Raw genomic sequence first — 17,612 nt, 5'->3', positions numbered from 1 at the left:
TTGTGTTTTAGATTTACAGTGTATTTAGCTTTTTAACTTTCTGTACAACACTTTGTAAACCTTGAGTTGAGAAATGTGCTTTATAAATAAAGTGGTTCGGATTGGAAACATTAAATATCTTCACTGCAAATAGCCAAACTAGAAGCTCATAGATATATTTTCTGCCAAGGTTTTCCCCACAGTATACGGATGAAATCTAATCATGTATAGCTCATAGTGAGATGAATGGACATTAAATACAAATCAAGAAAAAAAAATCTAAGTGCTTTGCTCTAAAAGACAAACAAGAAATTGAAATCACACATACTGTAATTATTGATCAAAGAAAATCAAAGAAAGTGTCTTACAAATGGTTGTATAGAAAAGATAGTAAGATACGTATAGTTACAGAGATATCTCTTTTTATGTAAGTTATGTATGTTATGTAAACCATACTTTGGGAATATAATTTTAGAAAGGTTATAACTTATGCATATCTAGCAAAGCCTGTGGTAGAGGATCTGAGGGCTTGTGGAGCATGAAACAACAGGGAGTCTGTGATGAAAAAAAACAGAAGTTGAGAGCTTCATAAACAATTAGAAGGACATTGAAATCAACTTCAACCTATACTTGGAGATAAAAGCATGAATTAGAGGAATGGCCATACTTTCACAATGTTTCTCAGATAAAAGAAAGCTGGTTTTGGTCACATCATTTATACACGTATATTTTCTAAATATACGTATATAAAATTATAATTGATGTGAAAATTAATAAACATATGTTTAAAAAAAAACAGAGACCTGCTAATTCTGAAAGTCTTTTAAAACATTTGCTTTGGGGCCAAATAAGATGTCTGTCTTGTCTTATCTTAACTTAATTAATTGAGTTAATTTATTGATTGCCGACAGTCAGGTTCAGCAGAGTGTGTGAACAATTGTGTATGAGTATTAAATTGCACTTTGTCCTTTTGTACTTTTGATGCTTTCGTGTGACGCTGTAAGTGTGATCTGAAACCAAAAGGTCATTTGTGTGTTGTCGTGTTTGTGTGTCTATGCATGTGACTTTGCTGGGTGAATGCACGACCCGCATGCTTTGCCACGTGAGGGGCGGAAGTAATCTGCACAAGAGGTGCACCCCCCCCCCCCCTGCAGCGTGCAGATGATTGGTGAAATGCCAGGTGTGGCGAACGGCAGCCAACTTTTCCAGAGCCGATTGAATGTCACAGCGCTTCGAGGAGAGTTTTTATGTGGTCCTTGTAGCAATGTAGCCTTTCAACTGTCCCACACTCGGAGCAGAAGTGTTCTCATCTCCCGGGCAGTATAGCGGTGCGGTAGACAGGCAGGGACTGCTTTATATGCTGCTGTTTCAATGTTATGATACTGTTAGTTTTCTTTATACATCTTTATGTCTATAAGACACAGTAGTATCCAGAACAGGATGACAACATTGATTGAGGGGAAGAACAAAGACACGTCAAAGGTAAGGTCAAACGTGCAGTGGCCGATGTCAGACATGTTACACTTTTTATGTCATCAGTATCGACAATTATGTTGCTGATGTGTCCGGCTAACAGAATGGTTGATACTGTACCAAACATGGCATAAGTGGATGAGATAAAAAGTATTTTATTTTTATTTTTTTACACAAAATATTTGACCTAGGGTCCTAGGCTATATTTACATCAGCAATAGGACTCTCCAAAAATTGGCAGCTGGTGGGTGCTTGCAGGACGATCAGTATTTTTGGAATATTGCCACTGACTGAGACCACAATTTGGTGCCTGTTGGGCATAGTCGGGTGTGTCGGGGTGAAATCAGAGAGCGTCCTGAAGCACCAGTGTGCGTTGGGTACGATGTGGGAGTCATCTAGCCTGGTGTTAGCTAGACTGATAACATGGATTCACTCACACGTTCCTCCATGGAGGCACGTGCGAGTGAATCCACGTTATCAGTGTGGCTAACGCCAGGCTAGGAGTCATCAGCGTAGTGTACAGTGTTGGGTGTGTGTGGTGTGGGGTGCGGCCTGGAGGTGCCGGGTGTTAAAAAGGTTCCCCCGAGGGTCGAGGACCAGATGGCATGGATGGCATTGATCCGTTGGTGTATAGCCACCCGGATGAAGAGTTATTCGTCCATGCTGGAAGGACCTGCAGCCAGGATTCCGTCAAGGCCGAGGCTTTTGATGTGTTTGAGGCCCTTGATGGCCCCGCGCCTCATAGCGAAGGCACGCTCCAGATGGTCAACGGGGAGTCGCTTGGAAAATTAGCAAGAATTATGTCATGATCTGTTGGGTTCGCAGCGTTGAGGAGACCACTGGGAAGTGTTCGGCTTTACATTCCAACTTCAACGTTATTGTCACATTACACGTTTACACACCATGTATAATTATCGCCTCTGTCAGAGTTGCAGTTACATCGTTACAGGTGATTTGTACAAATTATATTATAGGCTAATGATTTTGTTTTTCTCAACAGAGCTTTTCAAAAGTGGAGAATAGAAGCCTCTCTTCCACCAAATAATTAAAAATGTATAATATAAAAAAATAATTATGATGATAATAAGAATAAGAATGAATGTTGCGTTTGTAAAACGTGGATGTTTGGTTGCCATGGCTTGTGAGACAACAGCATAAAGAAAGACTATGCACGTTGTATCTCTGTTTCATCATCAGCGCTTCTCAGTTGGTTGGTTGCCAGTGTGGAGGAATAGAAATGGCAAATTGAATTCATTACCCCACCAGGAAAGTTTCATCACCTGACATGGCCGAGTCTCTCTGTCTGACTGGTCTCAATCCTCTCAACCATGAAATATGCAGTTTGTGCAATGAACTGGCAACCACTTGAGGGCCTGTGTGCTTTCATTGATCAGAGGTGTTGTCGTCGTGTGGAGGGGTGGGGTGGGTGTAGTGTGACATAAAGGATGAATGAAAAAAAGAGTAAGAATATATGAGGTACTGGCATATACTGTATACAAGGCAGTGGTGGAAAAAGCGTTTTTTGTTTTTGTGAATCATAGGGATGACTTGATTGGCTGAGCATGGAATTTAAATTATTCGATTGGCTGAGCACAGTATGTATTGAGTATAAAAAGTGAGGGCAGAAAAGTGAAGACGCAAATTGCGATTAACCGACAATCACCAATATGTTCTTAATAAGAACATATTGGTGATTGTCGGTTAAGAACGGTCAGTTAAGAACTTCTTATCAAGGTCATGTCATGGAGGCATGACAGCAAGGGCTGAATGTCTGTGTGTGTGTGTGTGTGTCACGCTGTTACACCACCCGCCCGCCACCAGAGGGCGCAGCTGTAGCACACACACACACACACACACACAGGGCGCAGCTGTAGCACACACACACACACACACACAACCACACACACACGAGCTGCGTTCGCTTCCCGCGTTTGCGCGTCTTACTTGTCATAATGTACTGCCACCACGAGTAGGCGACTATAGGAAATGCGGAAGTAGAATTACTGCAGCCGAAGCGAAAACATCGTGAAACTGTGCTATACAACAACTTTGCTTTAGATGTTTACTTACTTGACTAGTTAAGACTGGGGTTAGGGTTAGATTTAGTGTTTAAGGTTAGTAATACGGTTAATACGGTGCTACACACATATTTTTAGGAGGGATGCACACATTCCATCCGGTCCTGTTGTGTTGTTAGTGTGCATAGCTTTAACCACCTTAGTAACCAAACCTGAATCTATCATTAGTCTGCCATCGTCAATTTACATATAGGGCATTTATTACATCACAGCATTGTTTTGACAGTGTCAGTCTCAAAATGCATACAAAACTAATTTAACTTATTTGCCTTTGCGCTAACAGATGTAAGCAGAAGTGAGAACACTTGATGGGCATTTCTGCATTAATTAATTCCGGCCAATAAGGTGATTGTGTTAATTGTGCAAACAAACAAACAAAAAAACTAACATTTTCACAACACTGATCATGTGCTGTCATACAAGTCTATGGCGCTATATATAGTATGGAATGTGAAAAAGTTTAATCTGCACACATTTTATAGGCCCTGCAATATGTAGCAGGGGATAACTGCTTCATTTCTCTCGGGTGGGGTGTGGGGGGTCCTTGCCCTTGGCCTGGAAAAAATAAAACCCTTAACCCATCTATGCTTCTATCCAGGCCATCTATCCATATATACTAACTTAAGATACATTTACTTGGTTTATTAATAACATAAACGTAAAACCAACCTGCCCGAAACATTTCATTTAGCTACACACTGACACTATACATTCTAACTGATAGACTTGCATTTCAGAGTATCTATGCATCTATCCAACCTATCCGCCTATCAATCTTATACAACCCCATCCATCCAGGATCTGTTGCTTTGTATGGGTAACAGTAAACGGACTGCTCGCCCCCCAAAAACACATTCTCGCCCATTTCTTACGCGGATAGTTTAGCTGCAGGTTACGTTTAGGAATACGGTTATAGGTTTAGGCATGTAGTTTTACTGAGGTCATGGTTAGGAATACCTGGTGGTGGAACGTCCGTTTCGTGGTGCATATCTTTGGTCCTAACAGTCCCGACACCCTATATACCCCAAACCCTAACCGCACATGGAAGCCATGGGTGAGTCTGAACCGGCAACAATTATGTGTCTTAACCAGCCACATATGTGTCTTAACCGGTCACATATGTGTCTTAACCAGCCATGTATGTGTCTTAATCGACCACACGTATGTCGGTGCCATGGGTGAGTCTTAACCGGCCACGTATGCGTCTTAACCGGTCACGTATGTCGGAGCCACGGGTGAGTGTTACCCAGCCACATGACATAGGCTATGTGTCTTAACCGGCCATGTATGTCGGACTATTGCTACATCAGACTTATGCCCCCGTTCCGAGGTTGCCGTATTTAACCCGAGGCGGGCGAGTGTGTTATGGGACGAGCGTTCTTGTATTCGATCTAACTGGGGTTATATATATATATATATTTTTTTTCCTTTCTCTGCAGGCCATAGATGGATTTTATGGCATTTTAGGATCCATGGGACTCGTCCGTGTCAGCATGACGGGCATGGGAGTTGTATCTCACCGTCTTTCCTGGTCTACCAATCATTTCCCCTGGTTCTGAGGGTGCACTGGGCTTCAACCCTTGACGGAGGTGAAGAAGCAAAGCTGTCTTCAGTGTGATGGATTGTGGGTTTGATAAGTGAGCAGCATGGGCATTGTGCTTTAACTGTGGATTTATGGAGCAGCATTGTTCCCCCATCCACCGTAGCCAACAACCAGTGGTGTAAGAAGTATACTCACATGTAAGTAAAGGTTTCGATACTACAACGTAGAAATTCTCTGTTCCAAGTACAGTAGGAGTCCCTTATTCAAAATGCACTTGAGTAAAAGTACCAGCATCAATATATACTTTAAGTACCAAAAGTAGGTTATCCTTTAATATAAAATTATCATTTGTATAAAGCACCTTGGGCTATAATATATACGTATGATGACACTACACACATAGAGTTCATTATTCTGTTTTCAGGATCGGGAACATTCAACCAAGTTACTCATTCTAAGATTACATTTGGATTCATTTCTTGCATTGGAAGCTAATATTCTAAGCACTGATCCTGCAGCACCCCCTAGTGCTGGAAATAAGTAATAGAATTACCTGCATACAAAATGTACTATTATCAATATTGCAAGAAAAGGCAAAACAATGAAGTAAAATTAATGTTTTGTATGGGGGGAAAGCAGCAAGCACATGGCCTCAGTTTAACAAAAAAGGAAAAATAAATAAAAAATAAACACATAGGCTTCAGTGGTGGAAAGTAACTACTTTTCTTAAGTACAATTCTTAGGCATTTGTAGTTGTAGGCTACTTTACTGTAGTTGTAGGCTAATTTACTTGGCTACAAATCTTCAGTACTTTTCTACACTTGATTTCAGAGGCAAATATTGTACTTTTACTCCACTAAACTTTACTAGTCACTTTGTATATTTAGATTATTATGTCAAAACATACAGTAACCACTTCAGCCCTGTATACATTTCGGCCATTTAAAAATAATCGATCTCCAAGATCACCACTTTCCAAAAGATGTTTATACATTTTGAAGACTTGAAAAGGCACATTCTGCATAATGACTACTTTTACTTTAAGTATACATTTTGATGCCAATACTTTTGTACTATTATTATAATTCCGGACTTTTACTTGTAACAGAGTATTTCAAAGTGTAATGCAGAAATTGTCAATATAATATATTTAGTCTTAGTTTTAGTCACTGTAGCTTAGTTTTTATTTCATTTATTTAGTTTTCGTTTTAGTCGGCAAAATCAACACTGCAACCCTTGCAGTAGAGTATACATTTCCCACAAATTACCATATTTGACAGTTTTCATCCAATTAGTGAAGGTGTAGAGTGTAGAGACTGTGTCATTAGCAATGATGACTAATTAAAAAGTAATTTTTCATTCAAAGCCTTGTCTGTATTCTATTCATCAGGTGTGGATTGTGTGTGCAGTATACCGTTTTGTCACAGTCTAATGTTGGCAGGCATGAGTCACACATTCACACATGACATTCACACACCGACGTGGAAGCAAACAGTGGCCTTGTGCCAGGTTAAGTGGTTGAGTGTCCGCCCTGAAACTGGGAGGTCGGGGTTCGATCCCCGGCCAGGTCATACCAAAGACTCAAAAAGTGGGACCCATAAATATTGCCTCTCTGCTTGGCACTCAGCATCAATGGGTTGGATTGGGAGGTTCAAATCAACTAATGGGCTGCAGCTATACACCGCTCCTTGGCTCAACGCTCCAAGAGATGGGTCAAATGCGGAAAACTAATTTCACTGACTGTGACAAATTGTATATATGACTTTTCCTTATTTTATTTTTTACTTTGAAGCAACCATATCATGTGAGGCACCAACCTGCTCATCAGGAGCACTGCAGATAGGGCTTCATGTCTTGCTCAAGGACACATCGGCAGGCGGAGCTGGAAGCCTTCCCTGTTCTCAGATGGTTGTTCGCTCTGATACCTCCTGAGTCCTGACCCACTGCTGCACCTCGCTTACAGCATTTCACTGTGTATGATCTGCATTCAAGATTACACAGTATAAGGTTGTCAGTATTAGAACTGAACATCATGTCAAATGTCTCACCTTTAAGCCCTAACCACACCAAAGGGTCGAGACTCGAGACAGTTTTAGCGTTGATATGTCCTGTTGCACGTTGAAGTGTGTCGTCCCTAGTGACTCAACGCATGGAATTCAATGGCCCAAACCACACCAAAGTGTCTAGACGGTTTTAGCGTTAACTCCTTGCAAACGTTTGGACCCAAGGAGTTGCATGGTGACCCTTTGGTGTGGTTAGGGCTTTAGGCCTATATGCATATAGATCATCATTACACAAAAATCACACATTCATTTGCATGCAACATATTTTAGATGGCATCAAAATCTGCACCACATTAGAATAAAAACAACCAACCACCAAAAGAAACCAAAGAACCAAGGGAATAAATAATGGTATACAGTATAGCAGGTCGATTTTGAAGGTGCGGTTTACCAATGGAAATACATAAATTGGCCTCGCTCTGCGCACATTCATATTATGAAAGGCATATCGGCCCGTGTTGAACGCACTCGGCCCGTGTTGAACGCACACACATTTGGCATACCGCGTCCCTGAATATTTTAGCATTGTGGGAGTGTCCATATGTTAATTATTCTCGCTTTGCGCAATTTGCTATTAAGCCCCTTGACCTAAAGACACTCAGCGCATAACGATTAGACGTGGGTCTGACCACCTCATAAACGCAAAAAGCACTGTTTGATTTGACACTTGAGCGGCTCTGGGAAGCTGGTAGAGTGTTGCCATGTCTGTTTATTATAAGCGGCTTATTTTTCTGTAAAGTTGCTTTCTGTGTGATTGCTTTTCTTGTTTCTAAAGTGGTTATTTGGGCTTTTCTCCTAATGTTGTTTAAACCAGTGCAAAACAAGCACATTCCCATGTCAAGGATCCCCAGATGAATGCATTTGCCCAACTAAGGACAGCTAATCCAAAAATTAAATAAAAAGATTACTTTTGAAAATAGCAGATCTATACCAGCTCACAATGCATCACATTCATTCATTAAAACTATGAACTCTGACTGCAGGGGGATATATAATGATCATTATAACAATGTGCAAGAACATATTTAAAAAGAAGGAAGAAATTTATATTTGTGGACAATCAAAATATGTTTTTTTATTTTAATGTGGTGTCATTCAAATTAATCTGGATATGGCAGACTCACTATTTAGAAAATAAAAACATGGCACTTCATTTAAAATAGGTTACAGACCCCCATATGCGCTTATTTTTATAGACCCATTTACTTGTTTCTATGAGACATGGCCGTTTTGCGTCTATTTAAAAAAAATGTTGAGATTAGAAACGGCCATAATTCTTTCATTTCTCAACCTTAAAAATAAATAAAAACATATCCATAATCCGTGGGAAATGTGCTTTCATATGCTGTATCACACCCGATTCAAGTCTTCTTCAATAAAATGCTACGAGCGAACTCAGCGAAGACCATACCATCGGGGCCACAGCATTACAGCACGCATTCAACTCATTCCTTGACTTGAATGAAATAAAATATAATAAACGTTATTTTACTGGTGTTTTTCAATAGAAACAAATAAAGAGCGTGTGTAGGCTACTGTGTGCAAGTGCATATACATGCATGCACTAGGCTATATTTCTTCCGTGTCGGGATGGTGATTGAGCTCTTCAAGTTCACAGCCCGTTTGGTCTTTCATAAAAAAACGTTGATATTAGCCTATAAACACTCATGGTTCTCTCATTTCTCAACCGTTTTATTAAATGTAAAAATCTCCATATTCCTTAGGAATCTTGCTTTCATTCGCTGTATGGTACATGGTTCTATCGTTATCGAATTAATTAATTACGCATGGATTGGCAATTTGCCAATATGCTGCTATCTACTCGCAATTCCATTCCGATCTGAAAGGTGGGTCTGTTCTTTTGAGGCATAAAGGTGACAGCATGCAGTGCAATAGGAATAATTAACCCAAATGTGACAAAGGCATGTCATGTCTTCTATGGTGCCAGCCTGAAGAAATGTCATACCACGACCCCCAAAGTGCGCATTCCGTATGTGACATCAGCTGACTGGTAAAGAGAATAGTACGGACATGTTGATTGGGTACGTCTCAAACACGCCTTAAACACACCCATGACTAATTCAAGGCCGTTTTGCGCACTCCGCGGGGTGTCAAAAGCGCTTCTTAACATGCCCAAAATTGCAATATGACATACTACACGCCCCCAGATCATAATACTGTAATTAGATTAGTAATATAGAAGTAAGTAACATAGAAGTCCTTAATCGACCCCCAGGTCTACAAAATCCTACAGGAAGCTTTATGAGAATATGTCTGCTTATCCTGCAGCACCCCCATGAGGAAATGTCGGCAAACAGCAGCCCCCATGCATCGTTTACAATGGAGATATCATAGCAACTGTATGCTATGTAAAGATGAATCAACAGGTCCCTTTGTTATGGCACCTGACAATTCATTAATTAATTAATTCACTCATTCATTAATTCATTTCCCCATTCATTGTCTAAAATCCATGATGATTAATAAAGTATAGAATCGATGCATAGCCCTCCAATGAAACCTATAGTATAGGTTTTTAGTAAGTAAACATTTAAAAAATCACTTCTGTGACAATGGATGACAAGTTTTTCATTTCCATAAAACATTACACAAAAACAATACAAATGGTGCATTTATATAGCACTTTCCATTTTTATCCAAGGCACATGCACATATTCACCCATTCATACACCGATGGCGGGGGAAACCATGCAAGACACCAACCTGCACATTGGGAGCAATTAGGGGTTCAGAGTCTTGCTCAAGGACACTTCGACACCAACTCTGGGGGAGCCCGGGATGGCGGATGGAACTTCTCCCAGCCACTCTACCCATGATTCACTGCCACCCCACAAAGTGGGCCTATACATTCAACTCTGTAAATAAAAATAAATTAATTCAAAGCTCACCTATGCTAATCTGGCTAATATTACATCTGCACGAAGAAGTCATGAATGTCTCCAAGGAGGACTATTATCAGATAAACATTTTACATCGCCCTGTGCTTTCAAACCAAAACATAAAGGCTATATGCTACACTGTCAAGCAGCTTTCTGAAATGAATGAAATAGGCCTACAGTATAGCTTCCTTGAAAACCAAATATAGGCTACTGCTATCTTTGGAAAGTGGTAATGTCAAGGAGACCATATACTATAACTAGGGCTGCAACTAACGATTATTTTCATAATCGATTCATCTTTACTCACGGTGCTGTACAACCAAAAGTGGTTTTTTGGCTCATAGGGGAACCATTTTTGGTGCTATATAGCACCAATTTTTAAAGGTGCTATGTAGCACCAATCTTTAAATGTGCTATATAGCACCTTTGTCAAATGGTGCTGTATATAGCACCGATTGTTAAAGGTGCTATAGCACCAATCTTTAAAGGTGCTATATAGTACCTTTGCCAAAGGGTATAGCACCTTTAATGATAGGGGCTAAATAGCACCCTTTGCAGGGTGCTATTTAACACCTTTAATGACAGGGGCTAAATATATTGTTTACACATTAGTCATGCCATATGCTTCTAAATCACACTTCTACTCAAAACATTCTAAATGGGGCTTAAAAGATTCAGAATCCTGTACTAAAAGCACATTGAGAAACACAATAGGCCTACATAAATTTTTCAAAACTCAAATGTATTCATTTCAGCAAATAAATTAAGTAGAATACAAATGTCCTCTGTATCGTTACAATAAATAGATCACAATACAATTCATTGCTGTCAGAATCATTTTTTCCCTACAAAGGATTCAAATAAAAAAAAATAGCTGATCTATAAGCTCAAAATTAATTGTTATATATTTTTAGCTTTTATGTGAGAAATGAGGAAGGAGAAGTCGCATCCACGGCCTCGGGAAATACAGTGACAAGACAACAGTCCGTCAAACTGCCTAAACCAACCTGGTCGCAGGCCAACTCGTTGAAATAGAACGGACTGGTACACTGCCGTTCCGTTCATAGAATACTATTAGGTACCGCAGTCCGTTCATATCATACTAAAAGTCCCACCAGTGAAACCTATGGATTCGTGTCCCGGATGATGTCACGTGACTTAAAAAAAACCCACACCGCAAGTCCGTTCATAGCGTACTATTATGCCCACCATTGAAACCTATAGGTTAAAAAAATTAAAAAAAATTGAAACGATCCAAGCTGATATCGCTTCTGTCGTGCATTTTTATGTATGTATGGTATTGTATTTTAATAAACATAATTGTTATTGACTTTTTGTAATTCATTTTATAACATTTAAGGCTCCGCCTGTAATACATATTTGGGCATGGCTATGAAGCCATCGTTTACTTCCTCCACATTTGGCCCTTACTTCTACATAAACGTTCATCTTTAGGCTTATCCCAAGGCCATAATTGTTACAATATTTGACGGGCTCACGGAAGTACCCGTTCCTTCCGTATTGTTTAATAAAAAGCATTTTAATCGGATCGAACGCAACTTTCTAAAAGAACGTTCACTGTATCAGCATGCAGTACACCTACTAAACGATAGGGTCGTAGTTGAAAGAAATAGGAAGAAATGGCCATCGATCGGATTAAAATGCTTTTTAATTGAACAACACGGAAGATATGGTTAATTCTGCGGGCCCGCAAAGCATTTTAACATCCATGGGGTAAGCACTTAATTTTTTTGGATGCAGACGTAATCCACTCTTCCAGGTGCTGTCGATATGAAATGAGCAACACGTAACTTTTCAACGAAATTAACAGACTTCGCTCCCAGACCACGATAATAATAATAATTATTATTAGTTGATCGACCGTACATAATTGTAACATCAGTGGGCATGGGTTAATAACCTTATATTTGAAATCCACACGGAATATGTAGATATGGATGTTTTTATTGTATTATTTAATTTATTTTAATTTTGGGCGAAAACCGGAACCCGGAAGCATTCGCTTGTTTGACTACAGGTAGGCTACAGTAGCCACAGCCAGGACAGGTACAGTTTGCAGAATTACAGTACATTTCAAGCACAACTCTACTCCTTCGTTGGCTGGGGAAAGGTAAGATTATATGTTTGTAACAAAGTCACGATATCAATGTATTTTTTGTGTCCGTCTTTTTTCTTTTTTTGCCTCACGTTAAATGATGGGGCCATGTGATCTAATACAGGTTAGAACCTTAGAGTATATAGATATTTAAGATATATATACACTATGGTTAGAACTAACTAACTAGCTTTAGCATACTAGCTGCTAGTGTGAGAGGGCTTCTGGACAACAACGCAAGTTAGCAATAGCAGCTGCAATTTGACGTTACTGTAAACCTTCTTTTAAATCCAAAGCTCCTTTGTTTACAATGTACAACATGCATTACACACTACAAGAAGACCAAATGCAACCACTCCAATTGAGTTAGTTGTATGAGTTATATTGTATTAATAAAATTGCATGCTATTCATAACAACTCTTTACATAGTGCTGCTTTAAGTATGTTTTGTTTTGTTTGTTTTGTTTTTCCCTTAAAAAGTGAGAATGCCGAACCGACGCACATGCCCTCATTGCAAAGCCAAAGTGGCATGTGGGCATAGATCCTGCCCAGTTCCAGAGGTAGGTCATACAGGATAGCCAATCCCCATTTTCATACATTAATATGACCAGAACATCCATTATACGTTCAAATGAACTTACATTTTGGCATTAAATACCCCAGTCTTTGTTGAGCAATACTGTGATGAGTTATTAAAAAAACCCCAAAAAAAAAACATTTATTTATTACACCAAGCATTCACCAATGGTCATTATATTCTGTATTTTCTAAACATCTCTCAACTGATGGATAGGTACCTGTTGAAATATAATTGGACTCTTTTTTATAAATTGCACATATTATTGCTAAAATTGGATATCGAGTCTGTTAGTATTCAACTGTCACTATGGTTATTGAGATTATCCATATTTTGTTATTAATTCATGAAAACGGCAGCATCTCCACTAGCATTGCATTAATGACAACTTATGGCTTTATTGCTGTGGCCAGACAATGGACTTTGGCACGGGTTTCCCAAAGCGATTTGAGAAAAATTGTAGCTCACATTCACATTCATAGAGGCCCTTTGTAGCGGCAAAACTGCTTCCTGAAAGCCTTCTTAGCCTATACGCAGACCTGTCCTACGAAGGCCTTTGAAAGAGTGACCTGGAGCGCCCTTACACCGTTCGCAGCGAAGCAAAGCATTATAACTATACTATACTATAACTTTACTATAACTATAACCTTTACAGTATAGTTTTAAAAATAGATGACAAGTGGATGTCAGTGTTCACACTGGCTATAATACTATATTAATTATGCGACAGAGAGAGTGGCACGTGCACCCGACATTTATAAAATGTACTCATGAATGATCCAATCATCTTATAAAAATATAAGGTATATGCGAAATGAACTAAATTAAATGTGATGCTGAGCTACAAACACGTGTGTTTAATTTGGCCATGTTCTCTCTCTCGTCTCAGTCTGTTGTGTAGAGCGCGCTTGCTTTTGATACTGAGAGAGAGAAAGAGAGCGACCACCACAACACACATACATATACAGCATGTAAGGATCTCTTTGGGAAACCTGACCATTGACATTTTCCTGTTTTCTACCACCCTACCTTTAATATGATTAAAACATGTGGTGCATTAACTCAACAGCATACCTATTTAGTGTATTTAAAATCTAGAAAAGTATCACAGATCATTTGGAACTGTATTTTTTCTCTTGTAGCGCTCTCATTCTGGCTCTTTCTCACTTGTACAGTGTGGCCAGCTTTTGGCACATAAAGAGAGGCACACCAAGGACGTTTTAGAGTTCCGGGCTCGGGCTGATGAATGGGCCAAAAAAAACATAGCCGATGGCAACCAGTCGAAGGTTGTTGACCGCTCGTACATACAGGTGATACAATTTTATTTTTCTTTCTTTCTGTCCATTTTCGTTAGCCTTTTCAAGTTCCAGTTGGCCCAATCTCTTCAAAGGGCCTTTTCACATATACAGTAGACCCAACAAATGGACCCAGAAGTGTTAACTTTTCAAAGCCGTTAAACGAATGTTTGTCTTGTTTAGGGACTTGGGTTTGTTGACTTAAATGTTGTTTTAGCTTAGTAGCACTGACCAGAGCTACATGATGACATGCTTCGGCAGAGTTACAATTTAGGCATTTAGCAAGAACAAAAAAACATGGGAATACATCACATATATAAAAAGCATTTATCATGAAACGTGCGTAAGCTAAGAACATAACAGTGGAATATCTATATAATGAAACTATACATATATACTATACTATGCTATACATATGTACTATGACGTGCTATGACTACATACAATGCAATTATAGTGCTGTCTACATAACATGCAATAAGTCTGTATCAAATGCTTTGTAAGTCTACAAAGATGCTATCTAAGGGGGTAGGGTGCCATGATGGAGTCTGAAAAGGTGGGTTTTCAGACTACGGTGGAAGATTGGGAGTGATGCTACAGTTCTGACTGCAACGGGAAGTGCATTCCACAGTTTTGGAGCCAGAAGGGAGAAGAGTTTGGGACGTGTGGAGCGTTGTCCCGGCGTTTTTAGTGAGGGTACTTCCAGCTTCCCTGCGTTGGCTGACCTGAGTGCGCGGGAGGGTTTGTAGGGATCAATCATACTTGCAAGATATGGGGGAGCCATAACTTTGGTTGCTTTGAGTTTTGTGAGACATGTGAGAATTTTGGCTGATTGAAGACAAAGCGAGCTGCAGCATTTTGGATCAGTTGGAGAGGCTTAAGTGCACATGCCGGTAGGCCAGTAAGGAGGGAGTTACAATAGTCGAGTTTTGACAAGACTGTTGTCTGGATTAGGAGCTGGGCTGATTCCTGGGTGAGGAACGGTCTAATTTGTCGTATGTTATAGAGTGTGAACCTACAGGATCGAGTGACAGCTGTGATGTGAGTTTTGAAACGAGAGCTGACTGTCCAGGACAACACCAATGTTCCTGGCTGTTGGGACAGACGTTACCATGGCGGAAATAGTTAGCTCCTGCATAGGGCAGGACTTAGCTGGGAAGAAGAGAAGCTCAGTCTTGTCTGGGTTCAGCTTGAGGTGGTTGGAGGACATCCACTGTGAGATGTCAGCCAGGCATGCAGTGATGTGCTCTCGTAGTTAGTTCGAGTTAGTTTGGTTGTTGTTATATTTGTTATTATTTGGCCATGTTCACCCTGATGTTGTGATGTCTTAATGTAGTTAAATGTCGCTACTGTTGTGGAGACCAGTGTGGTCCTCAACTAAATTAATTCCTGTGAGCTCTAATAAGGACCATGGCAAAAGGCATCTAACTATTTCCAGACACGTTCAAACTGATCTTATAAATGAGAGAAATTAAACAATGTAGCACCTGCACATCCTATGTTTTGTCTAAATGTTATCAGAGATTATTATTATGGGCTGCAAAGATTAAAACCGATCGTTTGATACTGCCTCACAATGCGAGGCGTTGTAATTTTGTAGGTCTCTTTCTTACATATATATTCTTTTTTAAGGTGGAGAAATTGAAGGCCCTTGGATATGTCCCTCTTCTCCTTATGGGGAAAAAGAAACGAGGGAAGAGTGCGGAATGGGGGGCGGAAATGTGTTTCCCATTCCACAAACTGCCTCAGGCGGCAAGGGACGTCCTGGAAGTGCTCTTGGTCACGTTCGAGGGTTTTTTGAAAGGTAGGTTAGACTAGCATTCATTATATCTATTCATTATATTGGTCCTATATTATGCCCAGATGGAGCAGATTTAAATGTTTTAACATACCATGTTTTTTTGTTTGTTCCCATTTTCCCCCCAAAAGCATGCAATTACAAGGCGGCTGCAGAGGGGGGGCACCAGGAAGCAGAGGAGGGGGGAGAGATGTCGGGAGAGAGAGAACAGGAGGAGGAAGAGCTGGAGGGGGAGAGGAGGGGGGAGAGAGAGGAGGGTCTAGAGATGGCGAGAGAGGAGGAATACCTGGATAGAGAGAGAAGACAGGACAATGGGGGAGAGAAAGGAGAGGAGGGGGGAGAGATGGCGAGAGAGGAGGAAGACATGGATAGAGAGAAAGGAGAGGAGGGGGGAGAGATGTCGGGAGAGAGAGAACAGGAGGAGGAAGAGCTGGAGGGGGAGAGGAGGGGGGAGAGAGAGGAGGGTCTAGAGATGGCGAGAGAGGAGGAAGACCTGGATAGAGAGAGAAGACAGGACAATGGGGGAGAGAAAGGAGAGGAGGGGGGAGAGATGGCGAGAGAGGAGGAAGACATGGATAGAGAGAGAGGAGAGGAGGAGGGAGAGAACATAGATGGGGAAGGAGAGAAGAAGAAGAAGACGGCGGTGGTACGGACTAAACGGTACGTGCCGATACAGGATAGAAGATGCTGAGCAATAGAGTTGACCGTCACTATGCAGAATAGGTGGTCAGTCTTTGGGTACAAGAACACTTGTTTTCCCAGGCATGCATCTAGGCAAGTCCATTACAGTTAAAATGTCCTGTTCCCATATGGAAATAGATAACCCCTCACTTGAGAGGCGCTAATATATTAAAGTCTAACTCATGCTGCTATGATTAGGTGATGTAATGCTTAACAAACATTACATTATCTTTATTGTTAAGGGCATTTAATGTGGGAAGGGGTCAGAGAACCTGGCCTGCAATGCAAAGACCAGAGGCCTTTATTTATGTTCTTTTCCTCCATACAGGCCTGCGGTGACGAAAACGGCCAAGAAAAGAGCTGGGAACAGGAAGGTGAAAAATGTAGATACTGGTATGAATAACTATTATTATTATTATTATTTGTATAATTAAAGCTGCACTACCTAATTCTCCTCTTTTACCCTGTATTTGCACCTGGTTTCCTGTGCACATGCTTCTATTTCTACCATTGAGTTAATATAGCCTGTCTGCTCAGGGGATAAATTGAATCTTGACATTCTAGTCAAAATTTGTGTCAGATCCTTTGTCGAGGTGAGACTCGACCTTTGACTATTTGTCTGAATATAAGAGCAGGGAGACAAAATAGTATAAGTTATATTGTATTAACATACATCGCCATGTAGAGTCAAATAGGGCCTTCATGGCTTTAGTACTACTGGCTCTGCCCAGACAGGAACTTGTCCTGGACCACAAAAAGATAACTCCTGCCAGGTATAATTATGCACTACGTTATGTTAGTAAAAAATGAAGGGACTATGAGAGCTTACTCTGGCTGAAAAGCTCTTTGGTCATAAGCTCTGAGCTCTGAACAGGAGTAATACTCTATTACCTTGCACCATAGAGCGTCGCAGTCCCGCCCCCTTTCATGACGATGCCAGGCCCAGGAAATGATTCCCAATGCATTTTTCCCATAGAAATAAAAAAAAAGTATTTACTTAAAGACTGTTACGCCGCGGACAAAGCCAACTCGAGTTGTGACAAATCATGACAATAAACATAATATTTTGGACCAAACAAATAATTACAAAGAAGAAAAACAACATAAG

The 17,612-nt window shown here is 40.4% G+C and overlaps 1 long non-coding RNA gene across 1 annotated transcript; it reads right to left on the bottom strand.

The window, feature by feature from the left end:
- Positions 1–434: 434 nt before the first annotated feature.
- On the bottom strand, positions 435–10,006 carry LOC310862243. Its single transcript, XR_014569543.1, has 4 exons — positions 9,861–10,006; positions 6,887–7,054; positions 1,063–2,825; positions 435–1,031 (listed from the first exon to the last, which is right to left on the bottom strand). It is a non-coding gene; the product is annotated as an uncharacterized lncRNA (long non-coding RNA).
- Between the last annotated feature and the right edge of the window lie 7,606 nt (positions 10,007–17,612).

This window comes from Protomyctophum parallelum, assembly GCF_964188405.1.
Source record: "Protomyctophum parallelum genome assembly, chromosome: 1".
In the NCBI taxonomy this organism is placed as follows: Eukaryota; Metazoa; Chordata; class Actinopteri; order Myctophiformes; family Myctophidae; genus Protomyctophum; species Protomyctophum parallelum.
This window is presented reverse-complemented; position numbering and strand designations above follow the sequence as displayed.